The sequence below is a fragment of the Pseudophryne corroboree genome, chromosome 1, assembly GCF_028390025.1.
Source record: "Pseudophryne corroboree isolate aPseCor3 chromosome 1, aPseCor3.hap2, whole genome shotgun sequence".
NCBI classification, from domain to species: domain Eukaryota; kingdom Metazoa; phylum Chordata; class Amphibia; order Anura; family Myobatrachidae; genus Pseudophryne; species Pseudophryne corroboree.
The window spans coordinates 796,096,771-796,114,672 of NC_086444.1; the positions used below are offsets into that span (position 1 = coordinate 796,096,771).

General features: G+C 47.6%; 1 protein-coding gene and 1 long non-coding RNA gene across 3 annotated transcripts in view; one reads left to right on the forward strand and one right to left on the reverse strand.

The window, feature by feature from the left end:
• The window catches only part of JCHAIN (joining chain of multimeric IgA and IgM), a 60,077-nt gene extending 42,198 nt beyond the window's left edge, over positions 1-17,879 (reverse strand). The window contains exon 1 of one of the 2 annotated variants that reach the window (XM_063935509.1): positions 17,788-17,879. The gene's annotated coding sequence lies outside the window, so the exon portion shown is untranslated. The remainder of the gene's footprint in view (positions 1-17,787) is intronic. The other variant, XM_063935508.1, reaches the window with a different exon arrangement.
• LOC134910544 (uncharacterized) overlaps positions 1-17,902 on the forward strand; it is a 263,414-nt gene that overhangs the window by 76,772 nt on the left and 168,740 nt on the right. The gene's annotated exons all lie outside the window — the stretch shown is intronic.

A 17,902-nucleotide genomic window follows, 5' to 3' on the forward strand; every position in this document is an offset into this window, starting at 1 on the left:
CATTGTAACACTGCCGTGTGCTGCCTGTCAGACAGTACAGGAGCACACAGCCGATCAGGAGGGTGCTACAACGTGGCGCTCCCTGATTGGCTGAGGAAACCCACTTAGACATCAGTCAGAGTGGGTTTCTGGCATTCGGGGAAAGGGGGCCCATGTGAAAACATGGGTCCCCTTTCAGTTCGTGGTCGGGTTTTTATTTTTTCAAGTACGTGGATTACAAAAGGATTTACCGAGGAGCCGAAAGCACTGGATTATGTGAGTATAATTTTTTCGACAGGTACACCATGGATTCTACTGGAGAAGAGGACCGACCTGCGTGGGAACATAAGGTAAGTATGTGTATATGGAGGTGTGGATGGATGTATTAAAGTTATTACAGTTATACTGTCAAGGTGTGTGTGTAATGTCTTTATTGTGGTATTTTTTTAGTAGTAGTACTACAGGTACCAGCGGGCCCATTTTTCCGCCGCATGCTGGTACTTGTGGTTCTCCAAGTACCAGCTTGCGGGGGAGGCTTGCTGGGCCTTGTAGTACTGCTACTAAAAACAATATCAAACACTTATCACAAAGGCTATCAGCCCCCCATCCGCAGCCCATTGGATGGGGGGGACAGCCTCGGGCTTCACCCCTGGCCCTTGGGTGGCTGGGGGGGGGGACCCCTTGATTGAAGGGGTCCCCACTCCCCCAGGGTACCCCGGCCAGGGGTGACTAGTTGGATATTTGATGCCACGGCCGCAAGGCACTGTATAAAAGTGACCCCGGCTGTGGCATTATCTGTCCAGCTAGTGGAGCCCGGTGCTGGTTTCAAAAATACGGGGGACCCCTACTCTTTTTGTCCCCCGTATTTTTGGAACCAGGACCAGGCGCAGAGCCCGATGCTGGTTGCTTAAATATGGGGGAACCCCTGTCCATTTTTTTCCCATATTTCTGCAACCAGGATCGGCTCAAAGAGCCCGAGGCTGGTTTGCCTTAGGAGGGGGGACCCCACGCAATTTTTTTTTTACATTTAAACATTATTATTTTTTTTAACAAAGTGCACAATGAAGCCCAGCACGGATCTCTCAGATCCGGCCGAGATTCATTGTATTAAAGTCGGCAGTGTTTTACAAGTCACTCACGTAAAACACTGCCTAAAAAAACGAATGACATCGACATCGGAAAACCCGAAAATGCAGAATACGGCAGCTTAGTAAATTAGTCGTAATCAATTCAAAAAGTTGCATATTTACACTTTCGATGTCATTCGTGATTGAAGTTTGACCTCAAACAGGAAAACACGAATCTTAGTAAATTTACCCCAATATATGAGCCCAAGGGTTCAGGTGCACAAGAGGTGCAGCAGTATATACTGCTGAAAATTTGGTAAGGTTTGATCAGAGATATGCGGACAACATAGGTAGGGGAGGTAGAGACTCATTCTCATACCCAGCATACTCCAGAGTTTTGACTATATAAATGATTAAAATAATACAAAGAAGATAATTTAGAATATCTTCTTTGTAGTTTTCATAGTATTTTTATAGTCAGAACTCTGGAGTATGACAGGAGAGGCACTGCCACAGTCACAATGTTATTGAGATAATTTGTGATATTTAACCTTCCATTTTTTCATTGTTTAATCAAAATCTCAAACCCAGACAGCATGAATTGACAGACCGTTGCTCTAACCGGGCGAGCCTCTGTGTAACAGCATTTTTTTAGCTAGTTTTTGATATTTAATCATCTACCTGTATGTTACCTTTGCTTAATAGAATAAATAGGTGACTCATCTTACATTATGCCTTGATCATAATTATATCATTATTATTGAATTCCATAGTGATATATATTTGTGCTATCACTGTAAATGTTCCATTACACCTATATTTTGAAAGTATTCCTTTCTTTACGTAGTGTATACAGTATACGTTTTTAATGAACTCAGGCGCTAATGGATTGTTTACCTGAGGAATAAAATAACTCTTCAGGTGCCACTAACACATCCCTCTCATGAAACCTAAATTTATATATGATGCATTAGAAAAACAGCAAATCATAGGATGGTGAGGTTGGGCTACCTCTGTACATCGCAGCACTACACGACCCATAATAGTTATCCACCTCAATGTGCAGGCTTCCCAATTTGTCTACATATGATGCATTAACACTTTATTTGCTACATCTATACCTTTAAGTGGTCTTCTACAATTGCTTTACTTGGAAGTCAGCTTCTCCTTATACAGCCTGTTCAAAAACCAGAGACCATAATAAGACTAGAGATGTGCGTCGGACACTTTTCGGGTTTTGGTTTTGGATCTGGACGATTTGTTTAAAAAAAATAAAAACAGCTAAAATCACATTATTTGGGGGTCATTTTGATCCTGCGGTATTATTAACCTCAATAACATTAATTTCCAGTCTATTCTGAACACCTCACAATATTGTTTTTAGGCCAAAAGGTTGCACCGAGGTAGCTGGATGACTAAGCTAAGCGACCTAAGTGGGTGGCACAAACACGTGGCCCATCTAGGAGTGGCACTGCAGTGGCAGACAGGATGGCAGTTTTATAAACTAGGACCCAAAGAGCACATGATGCAAAGAAAAAAATAGGATTTTGAATACCTACCGGTAAATCCTTTTCTATGAGTCCGTAGAGGATGTTGGGCCGCTCAAAGAACCATGGGGTATAGACGGGATCCGCAGGAGACATGGGCACTTTAAGACTTTCAAAGGGGGCGTGACCTGGCTCCTCCCTCTATATCCCGCACCAGACTCAGTTTGGAACTGTGCCCGGCGAGACGGACATTTTGAGGAAAGGATTTAACAACAAAGGTGAGCACAACACCAGCTCACGCCATAAGCATGCCGTACAACATGGCAGATAACTGAACACATGTCAACGGACATGAACAAGATTCAGCCAGAAGCTGAAAAAAACCATAACACCAACTGTGTTTAACCAGAACTACACTGCAGATACAGTCCGCACTGGGACGGGTGCCCAACATCCTCTACGGACTCATAGAAAAGGATTTACCGGTGGGTATTCAAAATCCTATTTTCTATTTCGTCCTAGAGGATGTTGGGCCGCTCAAAGAACCATAGGGATTATACCAAAGCTCAAAAAATGGGCGGGAGAGGGCGGATGACTCTGCAGCACCGATAGACCAAAACTAAGGTCTTCATCGGCCAAGGTATCAAACTTGTAAAACTTAGCAAACGTGTTTGACCCCGACCAAGTAGCAGCTCGGCAAAGTTGCAATGCCGAGACACCCCGGGCAGCCACCCAGGAGGAGCCCACCTTCCTAGTGGAATGGGCATTCACCGATTTCGGTAACGGCAAGCCTGCCGCGGAATGAGCCTGCTGAATTGTTTGACAAATCCAGCGTGCAATGGTCTGCTTGGAAGCAGGACATCCAATCTTATTGGGAGCGTATAAAATAAACAGAGACTCTGTTTTCCGCAATGGAGCCGTTCTGGCTACATAGATTTTCAAGGCTCTGACCACATCCAGAGACTTATCCGCAGCCAAAGCGCCAGTAGCCACTGGCACCACAATAGGTTGGTTAATATGAAAAGAGGAAACCACCTTTGGCAGAAATTGTTGTCGAGTTCTTAACTCAGCACGATCTTCATGGAAGATCAAATAAGGGATCTTGTGAGACAAGGCCGCCAACTCTGACACCCGCCTAGCGGATGCCAATGCCAATAAAATGACAACCTTCCAAGTGAGGAATTTCAACTCCACTTTACGTAAAGGTTCAAACCAATGAGACTGAAAGAATGATAACACCACGTTAAGGTCCCAAGGTGCCGCAGGGGGCACAAAAGGAGGTTGGATATGCAACACCCCTTTCACAAAGGTCTGCACCTCAGGAAGTGAGGCCAGTTGTTTCTGAAAGAAAATGGACAAAGCAGAAATCTGTACTTTAATGGAGCCCAATTTAAGGCCCTCATCCACACCATTTTGTAGAAAATGGAGAAAACGGCCAAGGTCAAATTTCTCCACATGAGCTTTCTTGGACTCGCACCAGGAAATATATTTCCTCCAAATACGGTGATAGTGCTTCGACGTCACACCCTTCCTGGCCAGGATAAGAGTAGGTATGACTTCACTGGGAATACCCTTTTGGGCTAAAATCTGGCGTTCAACCGCCATGCCGTCAAACGTAGCCGCTGTAAGTCTTGATAGACGAACGGCCCCTGCTGCAGCAGGTCCTCGCACAGAGGAAGAGGCAGGGATCGTCGACCAGTAACGGCAGAAGATCCGGGTACCAAGTTCTACTTGGCCAGTCCGGGACCACAAGGATCGCCGGAATGCTTGTCCTTTTTAGAAGCCTCAGCACCTTTGGGATGAGAGGAACCGGAGGGAACACATACACTGAGGGGAACACCCAGGGTGTTGTCAGTGCATCCACCGCATCCGCCTGAGGGTCCCTGGACCAAGAACAATACCTCGGAAGTTTCTTGTTGAGGCGAGACGCCATCATGTCTATATGGGAAACCACCCATCGCTTTGTCAGCAGCGTGAAGACCTCCGGATGGAGGCTCCACTCTCCTGGATTTAGGTCGTGTCTGCTGAGGAAGTCCGTTTCCCAGTTGTCCACTCCCGGAATGAATATTGCCGACAGAGCGCTTGTATGCCACTCCGCCCAGCGAAGAATCTGTGGCTTCTGCCATTGCCGCTCTGCTTCTTGTGCCGCCTTGGCGGTTTATGTAAGCTACTGCCGTGACATTGTCCGATTGAATCAGAACCGGCAGGTCTCGAAGAAGATGTTCCGCTTGTAGAAGGCCGTTGTAAATGGCCCTCAGTTCCAGAACGTTGATGTGAAGATGAGTTTCTGGACTTGACCATCTTCACTGGAAGGTCACCCCCAGAGTGACTGCCCCCCAACCTCGGAGACTTGCATCCGTGGTCACTAAGATCCAGTCCTGGATCCCGAACCGACGTCCTGCAAGGAGGTGAGAGCTGTTGAGCCACCACAGGAGGGAGATCCTGGTGTTGGGAGATAGAATTATCTTCCGGTGCATATGCAGGTGGGATCCGGACCACTTGTCCAACAGATCCCACTGAAACACTTGGAGGGCCTCGTATGCCACCACCATCTTTCCCAGCAATTGAATTCATTGATGAATGGAAACCGTTTTCGGTTTCAATAAGAGTTTTACCAAACTCTGAATTTCCAGAGCTTTCTCCACAGGGAGAAAAACCTTCAGCTGGACCGTCTCCAGAATCATGCCCAAAAACGCCAAACGGGTTGTCGGGATCAACTGTGACTTTTGCAAGTTCAGGAGCCAGCCGTGCTGTTGCAGAACTGACATGGACAGTGCAATGTCCTGTAACAACTTGTCTTTGGACTTCGCCTTTATCAGGAAATTGTCCAAGTACGGGATAATTGTAACTCCTTGCCTGCGCAGGAGAACCATCATTTCTACCATTACTTTGGTAAAAATCCTCGGAGCCGTGGACAGACCAAACGGCAACGTCTGAAACTGGTAGTGCGTATCCTGGATAGCAAACCTCAGGAATCTTTGGTGAGGAGGATAAATGGGGACATGAAGGTAAGCGTCCTTTATGTCCAAGGAGACCATGAACTCTCCCTCCTCCAGACTGGAGATCACCGCTCTGAGAGACTCCATCTTGAATTTGAATTTCTCTAGGAATAAGTTGAGAGATTTCAGGTTGAGAATAGGTCTCACCGAGCCGTCCGGCTTCGACACCACGAACAGGCTTGAATAAAAGCCCTGCCCCTGCTGATCTAGGGGTACCGGGACCACAACCTGATTTAGACACAATTTTTGTACTGCACCGCAGACTAGTTCCCTTTCCTGCAGTGAAGCTGGCAAGGCTGATTTGAAAAACCGGCAAGGGGGCACGTCTTGAAACTCCAGTGTGTACCCCTGGGATACAATCTTCAACACCCAAGGGTCTAGACCCGAGCGAACCCAGACCTGACTGAAAAACCTGAGATGTGCCCCCACCTGAGCGGGTCCCTGTAATGGGGACCCGGCGTCATGCGGTGGGTTTAGGAGGAGCCGGGGAGGACCTCTGCTCCTGGACACCCGAGGAGGCGGGTGCCCTTTTTCCTCTACCTCTGGTAGCCAGAAAGAAGTTGCCTCGGCCCCTTCTACTTGTTGGGCCGAAAGGAATGCATTTGATAATTTGGCTGTTTCTTTTGCTGCGTAGGAACCGAGGGTAAGAAGGTAGATTTACCCGCGGTAGCTGCTGATACTAAATCAGCAAGGCCTTCACTGAAAAGTTCTCCTCCCTTGAAGGGAAGGGATTCCATATTCCTTTTGGAATCAGCGTCAGCATTCCACTGATGAGTCCAAAGCGCACGTCTAGCCGCAATGGACATAGCATTCGCCTTAGCACTAAGGAGGCCAGCGTCACGTACAGCCTCTTTCAAGTATGCAGCTGCATCTCTCATATAACCCAGCGTCACCTGGATGGAATCTCTATCTAGATTCTCCCAATCAGAAGATAAAGTGTCTGCTCACTTTTCAATAGCACTACTGACCCACGCGGACGCAATAAGAGGCCTGAGCAACGTCCCTGTAGTAGTGAAAATAGCCTTCAGGGTAGCCTCCTGCTTACGGTCCGCCGGCTCCTTAAGAGTCGTCGACTGAGCTGCAGGGAGGGCTACCTGTTTTGACAAACGCGCCAGGGCTTTGTCTACAGTGGGGGGATTCTCCCACGGCTCCCTATCCGACTCGGGAAAAGGGTATGCCACGTTGATTCTTTTAGGAATCTGAAACTTTTTATCAGGGTTATTTCTAATGCTATCAAAGAGAGCATTCAGTTCAAAACAAGGAGGAAAAGTAACCGAGCGCTTTTTCTCCTTGTAAATCAGGACCCTGGTTCCAGGTGTAATAGGGTCCTCATTAATATTCAAGATATCTTTAACAGCTACAATCATATACTGAATACTCTTAGCCAATCTTGGATCTAATCTGGAATCAGCATAATCGACATCGGCATCAGAGTCCGTTTCGGTACCTGTGTCAACTAATTGGTCAAAACTACGTTTGTGTGACCCTGCAGGGTCTTGCAACTGTAATAAAGCGTCCTCTACTGTTCTCTTCCACACCTGGGATTGAGATGCAGACTCATCAAACTTTTGATTTAATGATGTGACACTAGCATGCAAAGCATTCAAAGTATTTAACCAATCTGCAGTCGGCGGTGCCGACATGGCCACTCCCAAAACATTTGGTGTCCCCCGGAGAGGAATAATCAGCCTGCGACATGTCGACACCTGAGAAACAGCACACACACCAAGCAGTGAGGGAACACAAAGGGAAAAAGCCAGCTCACACCCCAGCGCCAAATAAGCAGGTCTGTGAACACCAAAGATGTCCCAGAGCTGTCTGCGCTTGTTTTACATAAATAAATATGTCCCCCCTTATGTCTGTTTAGTCCCCTGGAACTTGCTGCGAAGAGTAAGGCCCAGCGACTTCAGCTTGTGGAGGAGGAAATGGCGCCAGTGAGCCGTGAGTAAGAAGCTCCGCCCCCAACATGGCGCGCTTCTTCCCGCCTTTATTATTTAATTACATGCCGGCGGGGGTTAGGCGTCAGTGCCAGGGCACTGTAGGATTAAGCCAGCCTTATATGTGAGGTAATATATACTCCCCAGGGCGCCCCCCCCCCCCAGCGCCCTGCACCCAGCGGTGTGTACTCAGCGGGAGCTCGGCGCGCACCGTGCATAGCCGCTGTGCGGTACCTCTACAATGCCGTCTTGAAAGATGAAGAGAAGTCTTCTTTCTTCTTATACTCACCTGTCTTCTGACTTCTGGCTTGAAGAGGGGGGACGGCAAGCTGTGGGAGGGAGCATCCAGGAGAGCCCGGCGTTCGTCTCCCCTCAGGAGCTGAAGGCATCCTGTCAGCAGCAGCAGAGCCCTGGAACTCAGCAGAAGTGGGTCTAGACTGCTCTCCCCTCTTGCCCACGAGGCAGGGAGTCTGTAGCCAGCAGATCTCCCCAAAACAAAAAACCTAATATTAAGTCTTACAGAGAAACTCTAGGAGCTCCTCCTAGTGCCCTGTGTCTCGTCCGGGCACATTTCTAAAACGGAGTCGGGTGGGGGATATAGAGGGAGGAGCCAGGTCACGCCCCTATTGAAAGTCTTAAAGTGCCCATGTCTCCTGCGGATCCCGTCTATACCCCATGGTTCTTTGAGCGGCCCAACATCCTCTAGGACGAAATAGAAAAAAAAGAGATGCAAGAAGGAGTTGTCTTGGGCCCTCCCACCCACCCAACCTTATGTTGTTTAAACAGGACATGCACAGTTTAATAAACCCATCATTTCAGCGACAGGTGGTCCCCTTGGAAAAGCTCGCCAAGTTCTCCAAATCATAGCTAGCTACAAACATACTACCTCCATATTTGATGACTTTTCACATTATGAGAAGAGGCAAGAAGAGAGCAGTGTCAAGAAGGTGATTAAAAATGAAAGAGGCACATGCAATCAGTAACAACACACAGGCTTTTACCTCCACTCCTATATTGGTGTGGAACAGAAAGGACTTCAACCAAGCAAATATTTAATTATTAATTACCACATTACTGGATAAACTGAAAAACTAGGGCCAAAGCCTCCTTCTCCATTTTCAGGGATTAAGATAATCTCGGATTTACTGCTGGGATGCAAATAAATTGGTGTATACCACAGGATCAAGATTGGATATTTTCCCCTCCACGGAGTCTGGAGACTTATTTAATGAAAATTTTGTGGGTTTATTTTTTCCCCCCATTTTTTTATTGCATTTTTATTTACATATTTTGTGGCAGATGCCTTATTTTTGTTTTTTTACAGCTCCCAGTTACACGCATGTGAGCATACCTGTGTCCCAGTTACATGCATGTAAGCATACCTGTGTATCTTGTTTATTTTATTAATTTTAAGTACTAAGCACAACTGTGCAGAAAGTTTTTTTTGTTATTGAGCCCCTGCCCTAGTGGAGTTTACCACGCTACAGTCCAAACTAATTTCATACTATAAGTACGACTGTGGGAGGGAGCAATGCTAACCCTCCGTGCCCACAGCATGCCTCAGCCTGGCAAGCCAGACATCTTCCTGGCTGTAAGCCACCATGAGACTCCATACTGGGCCCTATTCAGTAACTGTTTGTACCTCACAGGAGCTCCTGGCCCGTCTAGTGCTGCAGTGCAATGGAAAGCTGATGCAATGCAAGATCACTGAAACTCTGTTTTTCTAACACCGCAAGATCTTGTGATAATCCTATGCAGCCTTTAGGAAAAGAATATCCCTGTACAACAAATGCACATGTTCTAAATAATCCCAAAATGTGGAACATCAATAATAAATAATAAATAAGATTTTACTTACTGGTAAATCTATTTCTCGTAGTCCGTAGTGGATGCTGGGGACTCCGTAAGGACCATGGGGAATAGACGGGCTCCGCAGGAGACATGGGCACTTTAAGATAGAATTTAGATTCTGGTGTGCTCTGCGTCCTCCCTCTATGTCCCTCCTCCAGACCTCAGTTAGAGAAACTGTGCCCGGAAGAGCTGACAGTACAAGGAAAGGATTTTGGTAATCCAGGGCAAGATACATACCAGCCACACCAATCACACCGTATAACTTGTGATAAACTTACCCAGTCAACAGTATGAACAACAACAGAGCATCAGTTCAACCCTGATGCAACTATAACATAACCCTTATTGCAGCAATGACTATATACAAGTATTGCAGAAGAAGTCCGCACATAGGACGGGCGCCCAGCATCCACTACGGACTACGAGAAATAGATTTACCGGTAAGTAAAATCTTATTTTCTCTAACGTCCTAGTGGATGCTGGGGACTCCGTAAGGACCATGGGGATTATACCAAAGCTCCCAAACGGGCGGGAGAGTGCGGATGACTCTGCAGCACCGATTGAGCAAACACAAGGTCCTCCTCAGCCAGGGTATCAAACTTATAGAACTTTACAAAAGTGTTTGAACCTGACCAAGTAGCCGCTCGGCACAGCTGTAATGCCGAGACCCCTCGGGCAGCCGCCCAAGAAAAGCCCACCTTCCTAGTGGAATGGGCCTTAACTGATTTTGGCAGCGGCAATCCAGCCGCAGAATGAGCCTGCTGAATCGTGATACAGATCCAGTGAGCAATAGTTTGCTTTGAAGCAGGAGCACCAAGCTTGTTGGAAGCATACAGGATAAACAAAGACTCTGTTTTCCTGACCCTAGCCATTCTGGCTACATAAACCTTCAAAGCCCTGACCACATCAAGCAACTCGGAATCCTCCAGGTCAGTAGTAGCCACAGGCACCACAATAGGTTGGTTTATATGAAAAGATGAAACCCCTTTCGGCAGGAATTGTGGACGGGTCCTCAATTCTGCTCTATCCGCATGGAAAACCAGATAGGGGCTTTTATGTGACAAAGCCGCCAATCCTGACACACGCCTAGCCGAAGCCAAGGCTAGTAGCATGATGAGATATTTAAATTCCACCGTTTTTAGTGGTTCAAACCAGTGGGATTTCAGGAAACTCAACACCACGTTAAGATCCCAAGGTGCCACTGGAGGCACAAAAGGGGGCTGAATATGCAGCACTCCCTTTACAAACGTCTGAACTTCAGGTAGAGAAGTCAACTTCTTTTGAAAGAAAATGGATAGGACTGAAATTTGGACCTTCATGGAACCCAATTTTAGGCCCAAATTCACTCCTGACTGTAGGAAGTGAAGGAAACGGCCAAGCTGGAATTCCTCCGTAGGGGCATTCCTGGCCTCATACTAAGCAAAATATTTTCGCCATATATACGGTGATAATGTTGAGCTGTCACCTCTTTCCTAGCCTTTATCAGCGTAGGAATGACCTCATCCGGAATGCCTTTCTCTGCTAGGATCCGGCGTTCAACCGCCATGCCATCAAACGCAGCCGCGGTAAGTCTTGGAACAGACAGGGCCCCTGTTGCAACAAGTCCTGTCTTAGGGAAAAAGGCCACGGGTCCTCTGTGAGCATTTCTTACAGATCTGGATACCAAGTCCTTCGTGGCCAATCCGGAACAATGAGTATTGTTCTCACTCCTCTTTTCCTTATGATTCTCAGCACCTTGGGTATGAGAGGAAGAGGAGGAAATACAGAGACTGACTGGAACACCCACGGTGTCACCAGGGCATCTACAGCTATCGCCTGAGGGTCTCTTGACCTGGCGCGATACCTCTGTAGTTTTTTGTTGAGGCGGGATGCCAACATGTCCCCTTGTGGCAGTTCCCACCGACTCGCAATCCGTGCGAAGACTTCCTGATGAAGTCCCCACTCTCCCGGGTGGAGGTCGTGTCTGCTGAGGAAGTCTGCTTCCCAGTTGTCCACTCCCGGGATGAACACTGCTGACAGTGCGCTTACGTGATTTTCCGCCCAGCGAAGAATTCTGGTGGCTTCTGCCATCGCTACCCTGCTCCTTGTGCCGCCTTGTCGGTTTACATGAGCCACTGCGGTGATGGTGTCTGACTGAATCAGAACCGGTCGGTCGCGAAGCAGGGTCTCCGCTTGACGTAGGGCGTTGTATACGGCCCTTAGTTCCAGGATGTTGATGTGAAGGCAAGTCTCCTGACTTGACCACAGACCTTGGAAATTTCTTCCCTGTGTGACTCCTCCCCACCCTCGGAGGCTTGCATCCGTGGTCACCAGGACCCAGTCCTGAATGCCGAATCTGCGGCCCTCGAGAAGGTGAGCACTCTGCAGCCACCACAGGAGAGACACCCTGGCCCTGGGGGATAGGGTGATTTACCGATGCCTCTGAAGATGTGATCCGGACCACTTGTCCAGTAATTCCCATTGAAAGGTCCTCGCTCTAGAATCATGCCTAGGAAAGGCAGACGAGCCGTAGGAACCAACTGCGACTTTGGAATATTTAGAATCCAGCCGTGTTGCCGTTACACTTGCAGAGAAAGTGCTACACTGATCAGCAACTGCTCTCTTGATCCCGCTTTTATGAGGAGATCGTCCAAGTATGGGATAATTGCGACCCCTTGCTTCCGCAGGAGTACCATCATTTCCGCCATTACCTTGGTAAATATTCTCGGTGCCGTGGAGAGACCAAACGGCAACGTCTGAAATTAGTAATGACAATCCTGTACCACAAATCTGAGGTACGCCTAATGAGGTGGATAAATGGGGACATGAAGGTATGCATCCTTTATGTCCAGAGACACCATAAAATCCCCCCCTTCCAGGCTTACGACGACCGCTCTCAGCGATTCCATCTTGAACTTGAACCTTTTCAGGTATATGTTCAGGAATTTTAAATTCAATATGGGTCTGACCGAACCGTCCGGTTTCGGGACTACAACATGGTCGAATAATAACCCCCTCCTTGTTGAAGGAGGGGAACCTTGACCACCACCTGTTGAAGATACAATTTGTGAATTGCAGTTAACACTATTTCCCTCTCGTGGGGGGAAGCCGGCAGGGCCGTCGGTGAGGGGGCATCTCCTCGAAGTCCAGCTTGTATCCCTGAGACACAATATCTATTGCTCAGGGAGCCAACAGGGAGTGAACCCACTTGTGGCTGAAATTTCGAAGACGCGCCCCCACCGGGCCTAGCTCCGCCTGTGGAGCCCCAGCGACATGTGGTGGATTTTGTAAAGGCCGGGGAGGACTTCTGTTCCTGGGAACTAGCTGTGTTGTGCAGCTTCTTTCCTCTGCCCCTGCCTCTGGCAAGAAAGGACGCACCTCAGACTTTCTTGTTTCTTTGTGATCGAAAGGCTGCATTTGATAATGTCGTGCTTTCCTAGGATGTGCGGGAATATAAGGCAAAAGATCAGAATTACCAGCCATAGCTGTGGAGACCAGGTCCGAGATCCCTTCTCCACACAATCCTCAGCCTTGTAAGGTAAACCTTCCATATGCCTCTTAAGTCGGCATCCCCTGTCCATTGCATGTTCCACAGGACACGTCAAGCAGAAATCGACATAGCGTTGACTCTAGAACCCAGTAGACTAATGTCTCTTTGGGCATGTTTTATATATATAAATATATATATCTAAGACAGCATCTTTAATATATATATATCTATATATATATCTATATATATATATATATATATATCTCTATCTATCTATATATATATATATATATACATACTAGGGTCTCAATCTCTGCTGATAAGGTATCTGTCCACGCTGCTACAGCGCTATAAACCCATGCCGACACAATCGCCGGTCTGAGTAGTGTACCAGAATGTGCATGCTATCTGCAGGATCCCTGAGGATAGCTGTTAAGTCAGCGCTACCTTTTGGGCAAACGTGACACCCTAGGGGAAGATTCCCATCGTATCCTGGCCCTAGTAGGGAAAGGATACTCCCTGAGAATTCTTTGTGGGAAACTGCAGTCTCTTGTCTGGAGATTCCTGCTCTTTTTCATCATGAGAGGAGGGAAATTTACCTCAGCTTTCTTCCCCTTAAACATGTGTACCCTTGTGTCAGGGACAGATGAGTCATCAGTGATATGCAAAACATTTTTTATTAAAATAATCATATATTGAATACTTTCCTGCCATTTTGGCTGTAACTTTGCATTATCGTAGTCGACACTGGAGTCAGACTCCGTGTCGATATCAGTGTCTATTATTTTGGATAGTGAGCATTGAGAGACTCTGAAGGTCTCTGCGACATAGGGACAGACATGGGTAGATTCCCTGTCTGTTCTCTAATCTTTTGTGCAATAAATTTACCTTAGCACTTAATTACACATATCCAAACAGGTGTCGGCGTTGTCGACGGAGACACCACTCACATACACATTTACTCCATCTCCTCCTTAGGGGAGCCTTTTACCTCAGACATGTCGACACACACTAACCGACACTCCACACACTCAGGGAATGCTCATCTGAAGACAATTCCCCCACAAGGCCCTTTGGAGAGACAGAGAGAGAGTATGCCAGCACACACCCCAGCGCTATAAACCCAGGAATAACACAGTAACTTAATGTTAACCCAGTAGCTGCTGTTTTTATTGATTTTTGCGCCTAATTATGTGCCCCCCCTCTCTTTTTACCCTCTTCTACCGTGTATCTGCAGGGGAGAGGCTGGGGAGCTTCCTCTCAGCGGTGCTGTGGAGAAAAAACATGGCGCTGGTGAGTGCTGAGGAAGAAGCCCCGCCCCCCGACGGCAGGCTTCTGACCCGCTTAAATATAAATTTAAGTGCCCAACTGTATATATGTTTACTTTTGCCAAAAGAGGTCCATATGCTGCCCAGGGCGCCCCCCCTGCGCCCTGCACCCTCACAGTGACCGGAGTATGTGAGGTGTGTGGGAGCAATGGCGCACAGCTGCAGTGCTGTGCGTTACCTCATGTGAAGAACGGAGTCTTCTGCCGCCGATTTCGAAGTCTTCTTGCTTCTCATACTCACCCGGCTTCTATCTTCCGGCTCTGCGAGGGGGACGGCGGCGCGGCTCTGGGATCGGGCGACGAGGGTGAGATCCTGTGTACGATCCCTCTGGAGCTAATGGTATCCAGTAGCCTAAGAAGCAGGACCTAGCTTCAGTGAGTAGGGCTGCTTCTCTCCCCTCTGTCCCACGATGCAGGGAGTCTGTTGCCAGCAGAGCTCCCTGAAAATAAAAAACCTAACAAAATACTTTCTTACAGCAAGCTCAGGAGAGCTCACTGAACAGCACCCAGCTCGTCCGGGCACAGATTCAAACTGAGGTCTGGAGGAGGGACATAGAGGGAGGAGCCAGAGCACACCAGAATCTAAATTCTTTCTTAAAGTGCCCATGTCTCCTGCGGAGCCAGTCTATTCCCCATGGTCCTTACGGAGTCCCCAGCATCCACTAGGACGTTAGAGAAATTAAGGTTGAATAATTGGAGCCATTCATTTGAGAAAGTCCCTAACATGAAATAATTGAGAAGAACCTCTCTAATGCTCCGGCAGAAAACATCACATTTACTTTTCAGTTGCACTGGATTATGATTCAGGGGGTCATTCCGAGTTGATCGCTCGCTAGCAGTTTTTAGCAGCCGTGCAAACGCATTGTCGCCGCCCACCGGGGAGTGTATTTTCGCTTTGCAGAAGTGCGAACGCTTGTGCAGCAGAGCACCTGCAAAATCTTTTTGTGCAAAACAAGACCAGCCCTGTAGTTAATCTTCGTGTGCGTTGATTCTAATGACGGAGGGACGGCTTTTGACGTCACACACCCGCCCAGCCATGCCTGCGTTTTTCTAAGCACTCCCTGAAAACGGTCAGTTGCCATCCAGAAACGCCCACTTCATGTCAATCTTCCTGCGTTCGGATGTGCTACTGGAATGTTCGTTACACTCTGTGCAAACCCACGATGCTCATTGTACCCGTACAACGTGCCTGCGCATTGCGGTGCATACGCATAAATGCCGATTTTTAGCCTGATCGCTGCGCTGCAAACAACGGCAGCTAGCTATCAACTCGGAATGACCCCCTCAGTCTCTTCTGAGTCACACTGACTTTGGCCACAAATGTGGTGTCTCCCCACTTTATTAAAAAACACTTCGGCAATTTTTATTTCCACCTTTGCGGCTAGTTTTCACAAATCTGTTTGTGATGTTGAAGCTTGTTTCATATCTGCTCTAGGCTTTAATTTAAACCTAGTCTCAAGCACAGCAGCACCCCTGGACTTATACAGCATAGGCAGCACCCCTGGTGAATTGCACAGCAGACAGGCAACAGCACCCCTGGAATGATGTGGCAAAGAAAAGACGTGCAAGATGGAATTGTCCTTGGGTGCTCCCATCCACCCTTATGTTGTATAAACTGGACATGCACACTTTAACAAACCAGTCATTTCAGCGACAGGGTCTGCCACACTACTGTGGCTGAAATGATTGGTTTGTTTGGGCCCCCACAAAAAAAGAAGCAATTAATCTCTCCTTGCACAAACTGGCTCTACAGTGGTAAGATGTCGTCCTCACCCACAGATCTTCCCCCCCCCTTCAGCGTTTACATCCTCACAGAGAAATAATATTCAAACAAACCACATCATTCCATAGTTCTGAACTTGACTTATGATGAATGCGCTGCAGGTGATGAGCAAGGGAGAATGGGGGTAATTCCGACCTCTTCGCACGCATCGGTTTGTCGCTGCAGTGCGAACGAGTCCGGAATGCGCTTGCGCGGTGGCCACACTGCGCATGCGCGACGTTGCCCGGCAACAGGGGTCGCCGGGTTACGTTGCGTCTTGCAAAAAAAGCGGTCGCAGAGCCGACCGCAAGAAGATTGACAGACAGAAGGCGTTCCTGGGCGGAGTCGGACTGTTGGCTGGTGTTTTTGGGGAGTGGTAAGGAAAACGCAGACATGTCCAGGAGAACGGAGGGCGGATGTCTGACGTCAAAGCCGGCTCCAGCATCGCAGAGATCGTCGCACAGGGTAAGTATGTCCAGGGCTAGTCTTGATTCAATTGAATTTTTTTTTAGCTTAGCAGGGCTGCACAAGCGATCGCAGCCCTGCTAAGCTAAAATACGCTCCCCCATAGGCATGTACTAGTTGATCGCAGCAGCAGCAGCAAAAAGTTGCTGGCTGCGATCAACTCAGAATGACCATTAATGTTCCTAGGTGGATAACGTCCTTACCCCTACTTAATATGGATTGACAAAGGCAACAGATGGCTTGATACCTGTTGTCCGGATTTGTGGAGAAATAATTCCACATCGAAGAGGTGGCTTTTTCGGTATTTTGCCCAGGCATGACAATGGGCTTTTTCATCCCATAGCCAACAACTGTCTCCACTGGTGCCTTATTCAAACAAACCACATCACCATCAGAATCCTCATTGTCAACTTCCTTCTCAGCGCCAGCTACACCCATATCCTCCTCATCCTGGTGTACTTCTACAGTGACATCCCCAATCTCAATATCAGCAACTGGACTGGTGGTGATCCTCCCATCACTTGCAGGGGGCGTGCAAAGAGTGGTAGGAGCCTCCTCTTCCCATACAGTGTTGTGAAGGTCAGGCCTAGACATCGCAACCACAGACAGTGCCAGCATGCCTGTATTTTCACAACACCCCTCTCATTCAAGACAGTGCCAGTGTACATTGATTTTCACTGCACCCCTGAATATTTATAGCATACAGGGAGTTTTGTTATTTGAACAGCAGCACCCCTATATTTTACAGCATACAGCAATGTGCTTTTAATTTTTAATAACTGCACACCTACATTTTTATAGCATAGAGGGCCAGTGTAATGTTATTTAAACAGCAATACCCTTATATTTTACAGCATATAGCAGTGTGTTTTTCATTTTTAACATACAGGGCCAGCAACACCCCTATATTTTACAGCATCAGTGTGCTTTTAATTTTTAACAACTGCACCCCTATATTTTACAGCATTCCTTTGCAGCCACCAGAGTCTCTGACACAGGCACTATAGTGGTATGCCAATTACTTATCCTGCTCTGTTCTGAGCATATGTGATTTGAATGTGCTGTATTGTGGACCAGTGGCTTTTCTGCTAAGTTATTCTGCACTAACTGTCGTTACAACTTTATATTGGATACTATTATAGTTCCTCTCTGCGCATATCTTCAACTATGAGAACACCAAAGGTTTCTATTCTATAACTTACCATGGCTTGTATTTCTTAACCACAACACCAGTAGGTGCAGACATTATTTGCAGACTTTCTGGCTGTTAGTCATACTGAAATTACAGAATTAATAAAACTCATGCTGATCAGCAGGACAGGGCCGCAACTAGGGGTGCTTAGGAGTTACAGAGAAGCAGGTTTTTAAAAAACAAAAAACCAGCAGTGCTGTGCTGCTCCAGTAAAACAGCAGAACGGCGCCCAGGGCAGTGTCTCTGACCCACCTGTCTGTCCACAGCTGGCTCCAACGCTGTGTGGGTGAGCTCCAGTACCTGGGATCTCTCCTATGCTGGCTACTGTCTTAAACTCCCTTCTTTGCTATGCAGTGCAGCGACTAAC